The sequence below is a fragment of the Zalophus californianus genome, chromosome 4, assembly GCF_009762305.2.
Source record: "Zalophus californianus isolate mZalCal1 chromosome 4, mZalCal1.pri.v2, whole genome shotgun sequence".
NCBI classification, from domain to species: Eukaryota; Metazoa; Chordata; class Mammalia; order Carnivora; family Otariidae; genus Zalophus; species Zalophus californianus.
Genome location: NC_045598.1, coordinates 115,179,543 through 115,197,423, shown reverse-complemented (window position 1 = coordinate 115,197,423; position 17,881 = coordinate 115,179,543). Strand labels below are relative to the sequence as shown.

General features: G+C 37.1%; 1 pseudogene; it reads left to right on the top strand.

The window, feature by feature from the left end:
• The window catches only part of LOC113926232, a 54,788-nt pseudogene that overhangs the window by 9,735 nt on the left and 27,172 nt on the right, over positions 1 to 17,881 (top strand).

Below are 17,881 nucleotides of genomic sequence, written 5' to 3'. Positions count from 1 at the left end.
AACCTCACGTCTTGGAGATGTGCTGGGCAGAAAGGCCACCGCACTATACACCTCCAGGGAGCATCATTCACTTGGTCCACAGTGGTGGCCTGAATGGTAATAGCCTCTTCTTTATTTGGTATTAATAAATCCATATACCACAACTATTAACCATATGAAATATATCATGTCCACATTCTGAGGTGATACCATTTGATTAAGCAAGTCAATTCTGTAGAAGATCAACTTCATTGTCATGCCAGTATGTCTTTGCCTTTTCACCACTTTCCTAGAAACATATCTTTTTAAAAAAATGGAGCAGATACATTTTTCAGCTGTAGAAGTTATCTGATCTCTAACACAGGACTTTTGTGAGTGTGTCCACCTTGCCTGTGACCTGAGGTGGAGGGAATTTAGCACTCACTTCTTGTCCAGGGAACTTGCTGTGTCTTAAAATTTACAACTTCCTCACCATCCTACCTGATATTACAGTTTTCTCAGCTTATTGCCACTTGGGGACTTTGATTTTCAATTGAATGAGATTTCTGGTGGCATGGCTCTATAAATCATGATCACTATGGCAACAGGAGGACTGTTTTTTTCTGGGTGATTGCTGCTTCTATAAACGGACAAGATCATATATGGTCTCCCACAATTTTGGAATATGTATTACAAGGAAAAAGTAAGATACTTTAAAAAACATGTTTTCATCACCTCCTTTTCAGGTGGGGATCACGTGATGCAGACAGGTGGTCTGCTTAAGTAAATTATGATAACATCTGCATTCCTTCCCCACATCTAGCATGTCTCTTACTAAATGTCCCAAGACTATCTGGGTTGTAATTATGAAAATTTAATGCTCATATTGAACATTTTATTTTCTTTCCAGGATAATAAAAGAAAAATTTAACAGCATTTAAAGATCACCAATGGAGGGGTGCTTGGGTGGCTCAGTCAGTTAAGCATCTGCCTTTGGCTCAGGTTATGATCCCAGGGTCCTGGGATCCAGCCCCACTTTGGGCTCCCCGGTCAGTAGGGAGACTGCTTCTCCCTCTCCTCTGCCGCTGCCCCTCCTTGTGCTTTCTCTCTCTCTCAAATAAATAAATAAAAATCTTAAGAAAAAAAAAGATCACCAATGGATCCATAAGGATTTCAAAATTTTGTCTGTTCGGTAAGATAGGAACCAGCAGCAAAGTGATGGTTCTACTAACTTTCACACGTCATTTTGGTATTTCTTTGTATCACCATCCCTATCACACTGATGATCAACACAGTGACTGGTGAACAATAAGTGCTTAAAGTATTTGTTGATTAATTGATTATTAACCAGTTTCTGTCAGTACTTTTTGTTATATTGTCTCTGAATCTCCATGGTCTTGCTCCTCATTGGTGATCCATTGAGGATTCATCCAGATGAAGAAGAGACAAGGTCTGAGGCTGAAGCAGCAAAAGGAGAGAAAGGAGGTGAGGCTGGTGGGAAAGAGGGTCAATTTCTACCCAGCTGGCATACCATGAGCTTCTTCTGGGCTTCCATTTCCATGCCATGAGCATTGAGTAACACGTCTCCCCTAAGGGCCTTTCCAAATCTCACTTCTAGGAGTCTTTTTTTTTTTAAGATTTTATTTATTTATTTGAGAGATAGAGAGAGAGCACAGAGGGAGAGTGAGAGGGAGAAGCAGACTCCCCACTTAGCAGAGAGCCTGATGCGGGGCTTGATCCCAGCATCCTGAGATCATGACCTGAACAGAAGGCAGACGCTTAACCAGTGGAGCCACCCAGGCACCCAAGGAGTCAAACATTTCTGCCGAGCCAGAGCTTATTAGATATACTTGTACTCATGATGAGTTTTTTCTACAGGTCTTTTTTAACTTCTTTCCTGCCCCTATTTTATGTCTGAAATGTTTTTCTTTCTCTTTTGCCTCCCCTTTTGATTTATATTATCTTAAGTTATCTTAAATCCTTTCTGGGACAAGGCAAGAAATTATTTAAAAATTCTATACAAGCGATCACAGCTGAATGATCACCTAATCTCTCTGTACTTGAACACCCTCTTATCCTTTCTGCTTCTGAAGCTAATTTTATTTGGATAATCACATGCTATTGCTGCTAAGGATATTTATAGCCCTCAAAGAGGGATGTACAGTTTTACGAATGCTCTTTCCGAGTCTCTTGGAGGAAAAAAAAGGTATTTTATTTAAGAAAAACTTGTTTCATTAAGAGTATTTCTTCTTGGGGCACCTGGGTGGCTCAGTCATTGGGCCTCTGCCTTCAGCTTGGGTCATGATCCCAGGGTCCTGGGATTGAGCCCCACATCGGGCTACCTGCTCTGCAGGAGTCTGCTTCTCTCTCTCCCACTCCCCCTGCTTGTGTTCTCTCTCTGGCTGTCTCTCTCTCTGTCAAATAAATAAAAAAATCTTGAAAAAAATCCTTAAAAAAAAGAGTATTTCTTCTTTGAAGTATATATTATTTTAAAATACCTTGCTCTAAACATAAAATTTCTTTAGTTTCATCAATGTATAGAAACTGCTATGCATTCCCTTTCCTTGTTTATTTTTTATTTGTAAGTTTTAAAAGTTTTTATTTGCAAAGCAGTTGCTAGAGTAATTAGAATGCAGTGAACACATTTGATGGTCTAAGTGGAATGATTTTTTTCCCCCATGAGCCTTTTAAAATGTAAACTTCAAGTAACACTGATCCTGAGTGTGTCAGCCAATGTAACTGATGGGCTCTAACATTTTTACTGCCGTCAGGAAGCAGTTAGCTTAGTTGGAGGAAGAGCATTTTCTGGATGAAGAAGTTAACTGGGCAGTTAGCAGTCTTTCAAGAGTGAAAATAAATTGTTATCCACAGCTAGCTGGTTTTGGCTCTGAGCTACCTCTTTGACTCAATTCCATAGGCCAAAAAGTATAAACATTGCCCTTGACACAGGAGAAAGAGCAACCAGCTGAGGGAATGGGGAGGAGGATGGGGTACAGATGAACTCCTTGAGTCTGGCTCCAGATGCTTAATCAGTAAACTAGAAATTAGAAAAGGCTTTCTCAGGAAGAATGATTTTGTGAGTTACGTCACATGTTTGAGAAAAATAAAGTAATATACTGATCCTCTGGAAGGAAAGAAAATCTCTTGGAGATATAAATAGCAACTCTCAGAAATTTACCCTAGTTGAGGGTCTCCACCCAGAACCTTGGTGAGCCTGAGAAAGTGCCAACCATAAAGCTGGAGGGCCTTCAGATGTTGGCTTTCAGGGCCTGGGGTGCGGTGAGTGAGGCACTTGTCTAGAGAGCAAAACTTAAGGAGAGTGCCAAAAAATGCTGTCATCAAGATGAATCCTATTTTAATGCAATATTAAAAAAAATTAAAATCAATACACAGAAACAGGACAGTGGATGTTACAGTGGTGATGTATGTGGTTGGATGAATCTCCGGGGTCTCTGCAGTGGGTTGACAGCTCATCGACCGACCCTTGGAACCTTGACTTGAGCCTGCAGAAGGATGGGAAGAAACTCCTCATATGACTGAGGTTAATTCTTTTGCCTACTTGGCAAAAGAATTAACTTGGGATGGAGACTCAAAATAGAAATTAAATGCATTTATTGAAAAAGAAATTTGTATAATGTTTCTCACACACTATAGTTTGTGAACTAAGGTTCATATTTATTAGGTTGCGCAGTCATATTTTGCCAATATAGAGTTTAACATAATTATCTCTGAATATGTGTTGTAGAAAAGCAGGACTTTTCGGGTCTTGCATACTGCTGTTTCCTCTTGCATAGAGTACCTACCTAAAGAGAGATTAAATGAATGACTCTATATAAGATGGTGGTTTAGACTATTCTACATAGTATAAGAGCCAGCAAGCCTCTGGTTTCCATTTTTAAGAATTAAATAATATCTAATATTAATATATTCCTTTATGTGTGTGCATACAGTAATAATAATGATGAAAATAATAGTATTTGCTATAATTTTTTCAGTGAGACAAGTTGCTATGGACTGAATATTTGTATCCACTCCTCCCCACCCCTTAATTCATATGTTGGAGCTCCAGTATGATGGTATTTGGAGGTGGAGCTTTAGGAGGTGATGGGGTCATGAGGGTGGAGCCCCCATGATGGGGTTCACTTCCTTAGAAGAAGAGGAAGAGAGCTAGCCCTTTCTCTCTCTCTCTTTCTCAGCCATGTGAGGGCACAGAGAGAACGCGACCACATACAAGCCAGGAAACAGGCTCTCACCAGACACTAGACTTGCTAGTGCCTTGATCTTGGATTTCCTCATTTCCAGAACTGTGGGAAATAAACAAAATGTTGTTCAAGCCACCCAGTCTATGCTATTCTGTTATAGCAGAAAATTATGATGTGTTCCACATGAGTAAGAGGTCTAAACATATTTGTATCACCAAACTGGGCTCCAAGGTTTATCAATATTGTGTCCTTTAGTAAGCTTGCCAACACCTGGAGAAAACTTGAGCTCCAGGGGAAGTGGATGCATCTTTGGGAACACTGTGGCAACTGGGCAAAGGTGGAGGGAGTGTCAGTGTGTTTGAAAATTGGTGATGGGAGGGGGACAAAGGGTAATTTGGTCTGGGAAGTAATAAATGTGATTAGGAAGACTTTGTTAGTGCTGCCTGGTCCGGCTAAGCTAAACACCCTGGGACATGGCCAGGGTTCTGGAAGGTGTCAGCAGATGCAAAAATAAGGCATACAGCTCACACTTGCTATTTTTTTTTAATGCCTGCACAGGGGTCCTGCTGACCACATTTCCTCAGTTTAGGGGCTGAGACTCCAAGGGGTCTCATCAGTCCCTGTATTCCATAGTCTGCAGGTTCATGAGGCATTTGAAGCACACAATCACTGGCTGCATTTTAAAGCAACGACTCAGTGGAACCTGAAATTTTATATGTCATTGAGGAAGGAGATAAGATCACCTACCTGCCTGGTGGGAATGTGGGGAGCATGAATGAGATGAGTTCTTTGGAGGAAAGATTGCTATAGAAATACAAATCAGGGCTGGGATAATTATTCTTTCTCTGAATTGCCTCAATGGTTAAACAGTGGCCAGTAGATCGGCGTGACACTATGACTTTATTTACAGCAATTTCCCAAGCCTGTGTTGGTGAACCCACCTTCAGGATTTTTGCTATAACTGGATACTGTGTATATTATTATTACCAAATACTGTTAAATTTCGCCCAAATTATTTTTAATGCTTTCATCATGGGAAATTTAAAAATGCATATAAAAGTAGAAAAAAATTGTATAATGAACCCTTATGTATCCAGAACCACGTATCAACAACTAATAACTCATGGTCAATCCTGTTTCTTTCACATCCTTGTCCATTTCTACCCTTACACCCATCCTTCCTCTGTGAATCCTAGACATTGAATCATTTCATCCATAAACAATTAATAGTATATCTTCAAAAGAAGAGGCCATTTAAAAAAATTCTTAATTATAATAACATTATCACAGTTAAAAATTAACAGTATTTTCATAATATCCTATAATATCAAATACCTAATCAGTATTCAAATATTCATAAATATTTTCTACAGACTGACTTCAAATCCTGACAAGTCTATATGTTGCAACTGGTTGACATGTCTTATAAATTTCTTTATTCTGTAGATTCCCACTTCCTTTCTTTTTCCCTCACAATTTATTTGTTGCTAATACTTCATTATTTGTGCTGTATAGATTCCCCCAGTCTGCATTTTGCTGATTGCATTCCCAAGGGAAAATACTTTTCAGTCCCCTTTACTTACAATTACTCAGCTATCCCCAACCAAGAATCCTTTCTAGGTGATGTTATGTGCTTTCATCAGGTGGAACAATGAATTTTTACTATTATCATTATGAATTCATGGATTTAAAGATTTTTGATGTGTTTCAATCCATTGGAACCATCATGATCATCATCATCAAGGTCCAATTGGCCTCACCTTTGGCCAATTGGAGCCATGTCTGAGTCCTTTTGACATGATCCCAATTGTCCTTCATAGCTTTCTTGCCTTCTCGTGGGAAAATATTCTAGCTTTACCATGTATATATTTATATTTATGTGTGTGTGTGTATATATATATATATATATACACACACACATAATGTATAAATACACACACAGACACAGATAAACACACACACACACATACTTACCATGTATGTATATTATCATGTTCCCACTTGATTCCTGAGTGTGGGAAATGGTATTTAGAAAACATTCTCAGCTGTAGACTTCCTCATTTTTTCTATGCCTTTTTATTGAACATAATGTAAAACATAAAATTTTTCTTGAGTTTGTACTGGTATTTCCAACTCAAATTTAGAACTACAAGTTTTTATTCAACCCCATTGATCTTAAGTGCCTATTTCTCTTCTTGCATGCCCAAAATATCAATTCCCAATGGTATTAATGCAGTAACACATTTGCTTATCCCCCCAAGACACACGGAATTGTCTCAGAAAAATAATAACTCAGAAAAATAATAACTCTATCACCAACCATATGATTATTGAAAACAGTTGAAGATTTTGTTTGGCTAATCTTTTAATCTTCAGGTTATATCCCTCTAAGGAGATGCAGTTCAACTGCTGGTTGGACAATCTCCTGAAATAATATCTCTATGTGTGATTATGCTACTTACTTGTTATACAGTTAGGTTCACTTATTTCATTTCCCCCAAAGTTTTAGAAATTATCTTTCACTTCAATATTTGAAAAACTTGACAGGTGAAATAGGTGAAGGGGATTGAGTACACTTATCATGATGAATACGGAGTAATGAGGTATAGAATTGTAGAATCTTGTATGGTACACCTGAAGCTAATATAACACTGTATGTTAACTATATTGGAATTAAAATAAAAAAACTTAATAAAAAAGAAATAATTTTAGATTCACGGGAATTTACAAATATAATACAGAGAGATTGCAGGTACCCTTCACCCAGTTTCCTCCAATGGTTTCATTTTACATAATCATGGCACAATATCAAAACCAGGAATATGACATTGGTAAAATGTATGTGTATAGTTTTATGTTATTTTATTACATGGGCAGATTTGTGTAATCACCACCATGATCAAAATACAGAACTATTCTATCCATGATGATCTCCCTTGTACTAATCCTTTATAATTATACTACCTCCTCCTCCCACAATATTTATCCCTGACAACCACTAATCTCTTTTCCATCTCTATAAATTTTTGTTTTGGGAATGTTGTATAAATGGAATTATACCTTATATGATCTTTTGGATTGGCTTTTGTTTTTGTTGGTTTTTTAAAAGCATATTGTTCTTGCAATACATCCAAGTTGTGTGTATCAATAGTTGGTTTTGTCTTATTGCTGGGTGCTATTCCACAGTGTGGATATTCCAGTTTGTTTAACCATTCATCTACTGAGGGCCATTTTGATTATTTTCAGTTTTGAGTCACTAAATATAAAGCTGCTATAAGCAATTATGTACAGGTTTTGGTGTGGACGAAAATTTTTGTTTTTCCTCTGAGATAAATACCCAAGCATGCAATTGCTGTGTTATATGGTAAATGTATGTTTAGTTTTTAAAGAAATTGTGAAATTGTTTTCCAGAGGGTGTGTACCATTTTACATTCCTCCCAGTAATGTGTGAGGAATCCAATTTCTCTGCATCTCACCTGCATTTGGTATTGCTAGTACTTTTTATTTAACTGTTCTGAGTGTGCAGTAGATATTTCATTATGGTCTTAATTTTCATTTCCCTAATGGCTAGTGATGTTGAACATTTTGTTCTGTTCTGTTTGTCATTTCTAGCCATTTCTGGTGAAGTATCTTTTTATGCTTTTTGCCCATTTTCTTTTTTTTAATGAGTAAGTGCCCAGGGCATGGTCAATTTTATTAATTTTTCTTTTTAAATTAATTTAATTAATTAATTTTTATTATGTTATGTTGGTCACCATACAGTACATCATTAGTTTTTGATGTAGTGTTCCATGATTCATTATTTGCGTATACCACCCAGTGCTCATTACAACACATGCCCTCCTTAATACCCATCACTGGGCTAACCCATCCTCCCACCCCCATCCCCCCTGAAACCCTCAGTTTGTTTCCTAGAGCCCATAGTCTCTCATGGTTCATCTCCCTTCTGATTTCCTCCCCTTCAGTTTTCCCTTCCTTCCCCCAATGTCCTCCGTGCTATTCCTTATATTTCACATATGAGTGAAACCATATAATTGTCTTTCTCTGCCTGACTTTTTTCACTTAGCATAATCCCCTCCAGTTCCATCCATGTCAGTGCAAATGGTGGGTATTCATCCTTTCTGATGGCCGAGTAATATACCATTGTATGTATGAATCACATCTTCTTTATCCATTCATGTATTGAAGGGCATCTTGACTCCTTCCACAAAATGTCTATGCTGCCCAGAGCAATCTATACTTTCAACACCATCCCAATCAAAATACCATTGGCATTTTTCAAAGAGCTGGAACAAACAATCCTGAAATTTGTATGGAACCAGAAAAGACCCCAAATCGCCCAGGAAATGTTGAAAAAGAAAAACAAAGCTGGGTGCATCATGTTGCCTGATTTCAAACTATACTACAAAGCTGTGATCACCAAGACAGCATGTTACTGGCACAAAAACAGACACATAGATCAATAGAACAGAATAGAGAACCCAGAAATGGACCCACAACTATATGGTCAACTAATCTTTGACAAAGCAGGAAAAAATATCCAATGGAAAAAAGTCTCTTTAATAAATGGTGCTGGGAAAATTGGACAGCTATATACAGAAGAATGAAACTCGACCATTCTCTTATACCATACACAAAGATGAACCCTAAATGGATGAAAGACCTAAACGTGAGACAGGAATCCATCAAAATCCTAGAGGAGAACATAGGCAGTAACCTCTTCGACATCGGCCACAGCAATTTCTTTCACAACATGTCTCCAAAAACAAGGGAAACAAAAGCAAAAATGAACTTTTGGGACTTCCTCGAGATAAAAAGCTTTTGCACAGCAAAGGAAACATTCCTAACATTGTTAGGAAACAAAACTAAGAGGCAACCCACGGAATGGAAGAAGATATTTGCAAATGACGTTACAGATGAAGGGCTGGTATCAAAGATCTATAAAGAACTTCTAACTCAACATCCGAAAAACAAATAATCAAGTCAAAAAATGGCAGAAGACATGAACAGACTCTTCTCCAAAGAAGACATACAAATGGCTAACAGACATACGAAAAAATGCTGATCATCATTAACCATCAGGGAAATTCAAATCAAAACCACACTGAGATACCACTTTACACCAGTTAGAACGGCATAAATGAACAAGGCAGGAAACAACAAATATTTGAGAGGATGTGGAGAAAGGGGAACCCTCTTACACTGTTGGTGGGAATGCAAGTTGGTACAGCCACTTTGGAAAACAGTATGGAGGTTCTCAAAAACTTAAAAATGGAGCTATCCTGTGACCCAGCAATTGCACTAATCGGTATTTATTTACCCCAAAGATACAGATGTAGTGAAAAGAAGGGGCAATGAACCCCAGTGTTCATAGCAGCAATATCCACAATAGCCTTTTGCCCATTTTCTAATTGGATTGTAGTTTTATGGTAGGTGTTGGAGGGTTCTCAATATGAGTCCTTTGTCAGCTAAATGGCTTTTAAAGATTTTTTCCCAGTGTCTAGCTTGTCCTTTCATCTCTTAACAGAATCTTTCATACAGCAGATGTTTTCCATTTTAAGTCCAATTTATCACGTTTTTATTTTAGGAATCATGCTTTTGGTGTTATGTCGAAAAACTCTTAACAAAGCCCTAGGTCCTGAAGATTTTCTCCTGTATTATTATTTAAAATTTTTATAGTCTTAAATTTAAATATATGATCAATTTGGAGTTAATTTTTGTGTAAGTTGTGAAGTGTAGTTTGAGGGTTATTTTGTTGTTTTGGCCCGTGGATATCTGACTGCTCTAGCTTCGCTTGTCAAAAAGAAGCAATTCTTCCACTGAATTGCTTTTACACCTTTGTCAAAAACCAGCTGATTGTACTTATGTGGCTTTATTTCTGGGATTTTTATTATGTTCTATTCATCTTTATGTCTACCTCTCAGCCAATACCACACTCTTTGATTGCTGTGGCTCTACAAGTCTTGAAGTTGACAAGAGTGATTTTTCCCACTTTGTTTTCAATTTTTAGAATTGTTGGAACTAAAATAGTTCAGTTGCCCTTCCATATATATTTTAGAATGATTTTGTCTACCTCTCCCTAAACACCTTCCTGGTATTCTGATAGATACTGTGTTAAACTAGTGTTATCAATCTGGGGAGAAATGACATCTTTACTTTGTTGAGTCTTTCAATTAATCAACATGGTATACCTCTCCATTTATTTAGATATTCTTTCATTAGTTTTCAGCATAAAAGTTCTATACATGATTTATTAGATTTCATTTTTGAGTTACTGTAAATGGTATTGTGCTTTTAACTCCAGTTTCTATGTGTTCATTGCTGGTGTAGAGAAATACAGTTGCTTTCTATATATTGATCTTGTGCCCTATGACCTTGCTGAACTTAGTTCTTTGTGTGGGTTTTCTTTTCCTCCTTCCTCCCCCACCTCCCTCCCTCCCTTCCTTCCTTCATTCGTTCCTTCATTCCTTCCCTCCTTCCTTTTGATTCCTTGGTATTGTCTGTATAGACCATTATGTTGTCTGCAAATAGGGACAATTTATTTCTTCTTTTTCAAACTATGTATCTTTTATTTCCCTTTCTTGCCTTACTGCTCTGGCTAGAACTTTCACTATGTAAAGTAACAATAGTTGCAGGGGACATCCTCACCTTGTTTCTGATCTTATGGGGAAAGCATTTATCCTGTTTCAGTTTCATTCAGCTTATTCAATGTTATGTTTTTTGCCAACTTGGGAAATTTCAGCCATTATTTCTTTGAATACTTTTTCAGCCCTAACTTCCTTTTTCTCCCCTTCTGACACTCTCATGATAGAGATTTCTCCATTTTATTTTATTTTATTTTTTTATTTTATTTTTAATTCCAGTATAATTAACAGAGAGTTACATTAGTTTCAGGTGTACAATATAATGATTCAACAATACTATACATTATTCAGTGCTCTTCATGATAAGTGTACTCTTTAATCCCCATCACCTTTTCCACCCATCCTTCCACCCCACCTCTCCTCTGGTGAAATAACCATCAGTTTATTCTCTACATTTAACAAAATGTTAGATTTTTGTTATAGTTCCATCAGTCTTTCAAGTTCTGTTCATGTTTTCTGTTTGTAATTCTTTTCTCTCTGTTGTTGAGACTGGTTAATTGTTATCATCTGTCTTCTAGGTCACCAGTTCTCTCCTCTGTCATCTCTATTCTCCTGATGAGTCTACCCTTTGTGTTTTATTTTGGTCATTTTAATTTGAATCTAGATATTTTTAGTTCTAAAATGTCCATTTGGTTCTTCTTTATATCTTCTACTTCTTTGCTGGGACTTATTATTATTTTAATTTGTTTTAAGTGTTTTCATACTTGCATGTTGAAGCATTTTTTTATGATGACTGATTTAAAATCCCTGTCAGGTAATTTTAATGTCTGTGCCATCTTAGTGTTGGCCTCTTTTGGTTGTCTTTTCTTATTCGGTGTAAGAAATCCAGTGTTAGATTTTTAAAAAAAATTTTTAAATTTTATTATGTTATGTTAGTCACCATACAATACATCATTAGTTTTTGATGTGGTGGTCCATGATCCATTGTTTTCGTACAACACCCAGTGCTCCATGCAGTACTTGCCCTCCTTAATACCCATCACTGGGCTAACCAATCTCCTCTCCCCCCCTCCCTTCTAGAACCCTGTTTATTTCTCAGATTTTCAACTGAAACTTGGAAATGTTGGGTCTTATAAGATTCTGATCTTATTTAAATCTTGTATTTTAGGACATCTCCCCTAACCCTGATCCATGGTTAAAGAGGGGGACCTCCTTGTTATTGCCAAATGGGGGCAAAAGTCCAGGTTCTCCATTCAGACTCTGTTGACATCTGGGGAGAAGGGGCCCCTTGTTATTGTTGGGTGGGGGTAGATATTCAGGTCTAGACCTCCTTTGAGGTCACCATGTCTGAGAGGAGGAGGGGAACCTTATTTCTTCTCCCCATGTAGCATCTGCTGACACTGGGGTGAAAAGGTGTTCATTAATGCTGAGCAGTTGATTTAGCTCTTGACTTTATACTAGGCCTTCTCTTAAATCACCCCAGCCTGAAGAAGATGGGAAACCTCATTATCACTGGTGTGGGTGGAAGTCCAGGCTCCCCACATCAACAGGGGATGGAGAGGGAAGCAGGGATGAAAGTCCCAGCTCTCCACTCCTAGTGTCCTTCTCTGACACCATCCTCGAGGAAGGAAGAGATGGGGCACTGCATTATGGGCCTGGGTCTCCACTCAGCCTTTGCTGGTCGGGGCAGGTGGGTCTGTAGTTTTCTGTGTTTGGCCTGGGTAAGGTGGTTATTGTCCAAACATTTTTCTCCTTTGTTAAGCTGATCCTTTGAGTTGAGAGACCAAGATTTTGGAGGATGTTTTTGTCTGTATCCATTGGCAGTTCCAAGTTGCCGGCTTCTCCAGTATTCACTTTGGGTATTTGAGGCATAAAAGAAAATTCATATGTCATTCCTCAGGTCTTGAGGTCTCTTGCTAGTCTGTCTGCTTCTCTCTATGTTTCAGAGTCTTTGTATGCTTGTTTTATGTATAATGTTGGGGGTTTTCAGTTGCATTTAATAGGAGGAGAAAAGTGTGTTCGCTTCATTTTCTTGGAAACAGAATTTGCTAATTTTGTTTTATAATTGCATAAAACATTTACATATTTCTGAAGTCAAACTTTCAAAATAAATTATGTTCAATTAAGTCTAGCCTTTATCTTTAATTTGTCCAACCTCATGCTTCCTTCCCCTTTAGATAATAAGTTTTTTTTAGTTTCTGGTTTATATTTTCATTTTTAATGTAAGCAAATGTATATTATTATATATAATAAATATATAATATATACACATATAAATTTATAAATAAATATATGCTCATATTTATTGAGGTTGGATTTATATATATATAAGACATATATATGTATATACATACAGATAAATAAATATATAAATAATTAAATAAAAAATGTTTTAAAGAAAATGACAGCCTATCTTATGCACTTTTCTTCACCTTACTTTTTCTCACTTAATATACCCTAGGGTAACTTTATGGTAGTATATAGAGCTATTCCTCATTCCTTATACAGCTGCATAGTACTCCTTTGTGTGGATGTGTCTAGTTTATCCAACCAGTCTCCCATTGCTAGACTTTTGTGTTATTTGCTGCCTTTTGCTAGTTTGATACTTTTCCAACCTCAATAAATTTATTTAAAAAGCAAAGTATATCACTATCATAAAATGGAAAACAAGTGACTCTTACTATGTGTAAAAAATAAATATAAAAATGAATAGAATAAAACCAGAACATTTTAATTAAATTCCCTCTTGTTACTATTACCTGTTCATACTTTTACATATAGCATGATCTTTCTTCATTAGAAAAAAGAGATCAACAAGTGATTGTGTTAAAAATGAATGGTAACAAAAAAAAAATGAATGGTAACTTTCTTTTTAGTGTGATCATGGGAATGCAAAGACCAATAAAATGGACTAACTCTTGCAGTATGTGATTCCCAGTGTCTCATGCCTTGTCTTTGTTCCATCAATATCTAAATGTGGACGGTGGGGGAAATAGATGAACGGGGCTCAAAGGTAAAAAGAAAAAATAATAAATAGAACAAAAACTCTTAAGCAACTTGAACTCATACATAAACATTGAACACAAAGAAACATTTTTTTTTTTGTCTATCAACCCAGTTGGCATTTGTTTACCTTAATAACATTGTTTTTTTTAAATTAACATATAATGTATTATTTGTTTCAGGGGTACAGGTCTGTGATTCATCAGTCTTACACAATTCACAACGCTCACCATAGCACATTTTTTACATGCAGTATATAACTGAAGGTTACCAAGTAGTTTGACTTCTGTAATGAGGTGTCAAAGCATGCATTGTCAAGGATCTTCAAAATCATATCAAAAAAGTAATCACATTCTTGACAGGTTTGCAAAATAACACTTCAAAAATAGTTCAAGTTATAATGAAAGTTATAGTCTATTAATCAGTAAGGTTATTCAACTGAAATCCCCTTTCATTAAACATTAGATTAAGAAACATTTTAGATAACATAAATATACCTCATCCTTTACTTCCTACTCCCCAAGGGGGACAAAATGGCAAAATAATTCATTCATACCACCTTCAAACTTCTCATGCTCTCCCATTCTCTGTAGAAGATTCAAGTTACTGTCTAAAATGAACATGGGGGGGCTCCTGGGTGGCTCAGTTGGTTAAGCATCTGCATCAGTAAGGTTATTCAACTGAAATCCCCTTTCATAAACATTAGATTAAGAAACACTTTAGAACATGGGGGGGCTCCTGGGTGGCTCAGTTGGTTAAGCATCTGCATTGGGCTTAGATCATGATCCTAGGGTCATAGGATTGAGCCCCACATCGGGCTCCCTGCTCAATAGGGAGCCTGCTTCTCCCTCTCCCTTTGCTGCTCCCACTGCTTGTGCTTTTTCTCTCTCTGTCAAATAAATAAATAAAATCTTTTGAAAAGATAAAATGACACATATGAATTTGCTTGCTAAACACAAAATCTAAATAAAAAAGAATTAAAAAAACCTAAAGAAGACTCTTTTAAGCTCAAAGCCTGAAACAGCTAAACTTGAATCCAACACACACTACTTTTAGCGTCCAGGATTTCATCTCTAATGCTTACAGATCATAACATTAGTGTAATAAAATATGAACAATAATTTAAAAAGAGCTCCCCCAAACTATACTCATTTAACTTTTCATTACCAGGTAGGTTTGGAGTACATGTCTAATGTGGCCCATGAATTAGTTTCAACCACATATATAAAGATTTACTCTTTTTTCCTCCTGACCTTAGAATGTCACAGTGAAAGAAGTAAATCCTAGCTTTAAGGGAGCATTCTCCGATGATGAAATAGGGAACTGAACTGAGTTGCCAAATCAAGACACCATTGTTCACCAAGTTCAGAGAGGTGCTCTCATGCTGATACTTATTTTCAACTAACTGAAATTCCCTAAGAAGGAAAATTAACTCAAATAACAAGATGTCCAAAAGTAGGGTGTGCTTCCTCAGGTCTCTAGATTTGCTTTTTGGAGATTTTCTTGGCTTTACTTCCTCCTCAGTTTGGCCACAACATTCTAGGTATCAAAACCAGATAATGGCAAGCTCCAGGAAAAAAAAAAAAAAAGAAATGTCTTTTCTGGGTGTTGTTTTTAAGAGACTTTACCAGAGCCCCTAGCTTCTCACAAGCTCAAATTGAACCATATGTTCGTTGACCATGTCAACCACTGGGATGGATTGCCATGAGTCTTAATAACCAAAACTCACCCCTCGTAAGTGAGGACGGAGTTACCTGCTCCTGAAGAACACAGCTACTGGGAGAGAGATGGAGAACTTAAAATCTGGGTTGTGTTGTGAAGGATGAGAATGTTAGAGAGTAATCAACAGTGTTTACTATGATCATAAAGGCATAATAGCCCTTATTCTGCTCCCCCATCTCAGTAGACTGAAGACACAAATTAGTACCTAGTGACCCATTTCATTTTACAGATATGAAAATTAGTGCCCAGAGAGGTGGCAGTCCTATTCCTAGTCAAGGACAGAGATAAGACTTGGAGTCAAGTCTCCTGATCTCTGCCCAGAAGTTCCTCCCCCAACAAAAGCCAACTTGTGCACCACTAATTGCATGAGATTCCTACACTGGGAGGCTCTGTCCTGTAGCAAAAAGAATGTATAAAATCCTAGGTCATGTGCTTTCAGTCCTTACTCTGTGCTTGGATGCTAGTGTATTACCTCATGATACTCCAAACAATACCATAATGCAGGTACTTCTGTAATTCTCATTTCACAAATGAGGAATCTAAGGCTTATTGCCCCTGGTTCCATAACTCATAAATGGGGATTTGGGTCTTGATCAGAGTCTATACTGACACCAAAGTCCATACTCATCACCACTGTGCACAGAACCATGCTCTGTGATCTACTCTGTCTGCAGCATGGGTCAGTGGGATGCCATGCAGGCAAAACTGATTATGGGGATAAAAAACCAAGTGTGATTCTCAAACTTCCTGATTACTATTTATTTTTAGGTGTGTTAGTTTTTGAGGCTTGTTTTCTTCACCTGAAAAACTGGGTTGATAATCATTCCATATATATCCCAGGTTTGTTTTGAGAATTTCTATATTATGTATTCCTATATAAATTTATTTTGTAAGCATTTACTTATTCCTTCATTTATCCAGTCAGACAGTATTCAACAGCTACTACTAGCCAGATATAGTCCTGTAAGCAGTGGAGGTCACAGTGTTGAAGCAGGCCGGTGACCTACCCAAAGATGCTTTCAGCTTAGCAGTGACTAAAACGTGTGAATAACATTTTCTGGAATCAGAAGGCCTGAGTTCAAATCTTGGTTCTACCACTTCTGGTGTCTGAATGTGAAAAGATTCCCTAATTTCACTAGCCTTCCTTTTTATTTTCCCCTTGTAAAATGTAGACAATGACACTTAATCCTGTGAGTGGTATTGTATAGTGATGAGAGAGTGAATGTAAAGACCAACCAATAATAGTATAGTTTTGCAGAGAGCAGATGATATGTAAACAAAACCAAAATCCATTCAGGAAGCATGGATATTTTTGGAGATGTCTGCTCCAGTCTTATGGTGATATGTTTTAAGAAATCAGTATATGTACAATTGCCAAGTTGAGATTCATGGTACTTATGAATGCATTAGAAGTTCATAATTAAACAAACCCAAGAGAAATTAAGCATCATGAAACTCACCCTGAATGATTAAGCTACAAACCCATCTAAAATTTAATTTGATGTTTCTGTAATAATCTGACTTCATGGAACAAATTCTTAATTTGTTAAAGCTCAGAGTAATTTGTACATGTCCTCTTAAGAAGCAGACCTCCATAACATTCTTAATTAAGTTCATTAAGTAATATATTTGAGAGGAAAAACACAATCCTTACCCATATAATTTACAACTCTTCATTTAATGTCAAACAATAAGCTCTAAAAACAAATGCATATACATAAGTGGAATAAAAATAGTATATTTCCTATTCCAGATACCCAATATTAGGGTAAAATAGCCGACTAACAGCTTGGGGAATAGAGGTGATGTTTTCTCAAAGCTTAACATTAATCGCTGAGTGCTGTCTACTTCAACTCTTAAGTATATCTTAAGAGAGTTCCCTTTTCTCTAATCTGGTTCCCAGGGTTTTTTTTATTTGTCTGCCATCAGAGTGCATAACCAAAACCAGTATTTTGCTTTTTCCTACTTAAAACCTCCTACTTAAAATGCTTCAGGGTGATGTCTTGTCTCTCAAGCATTGTCCACAAGGCTTTGACTGATCTAGTGGTTGCTTCATGTCTGTTGTCCCATGTTGGACATTTATTGCTTCACAAATGCAGATAATGCTTTTAGTTCCAGGAAGCTGCCGTGCTGGTTTTCATCTCCCTATCTCTGCTTATGCTGTTTTATCTAAAATGTGTACTTAACTCCCTATCACTTCACTGCCAACTCTTAACCTAATAATCTCTCCAGACTCAGTTGAGTTGTAGACCTTTCCTAGAACTCTTATAAGCAATGTTATAGACACTGGGACAGGCAGGGCCATGTGTTGCAAAGGAAACAAACAGTGGTGGGTGGTCTAGGAAGCTACTTTAGATGGAAAAAGAGAAGGGTTTCCTGAGAAGTGGATGTTAGAGCTGAGATTTGAACAGT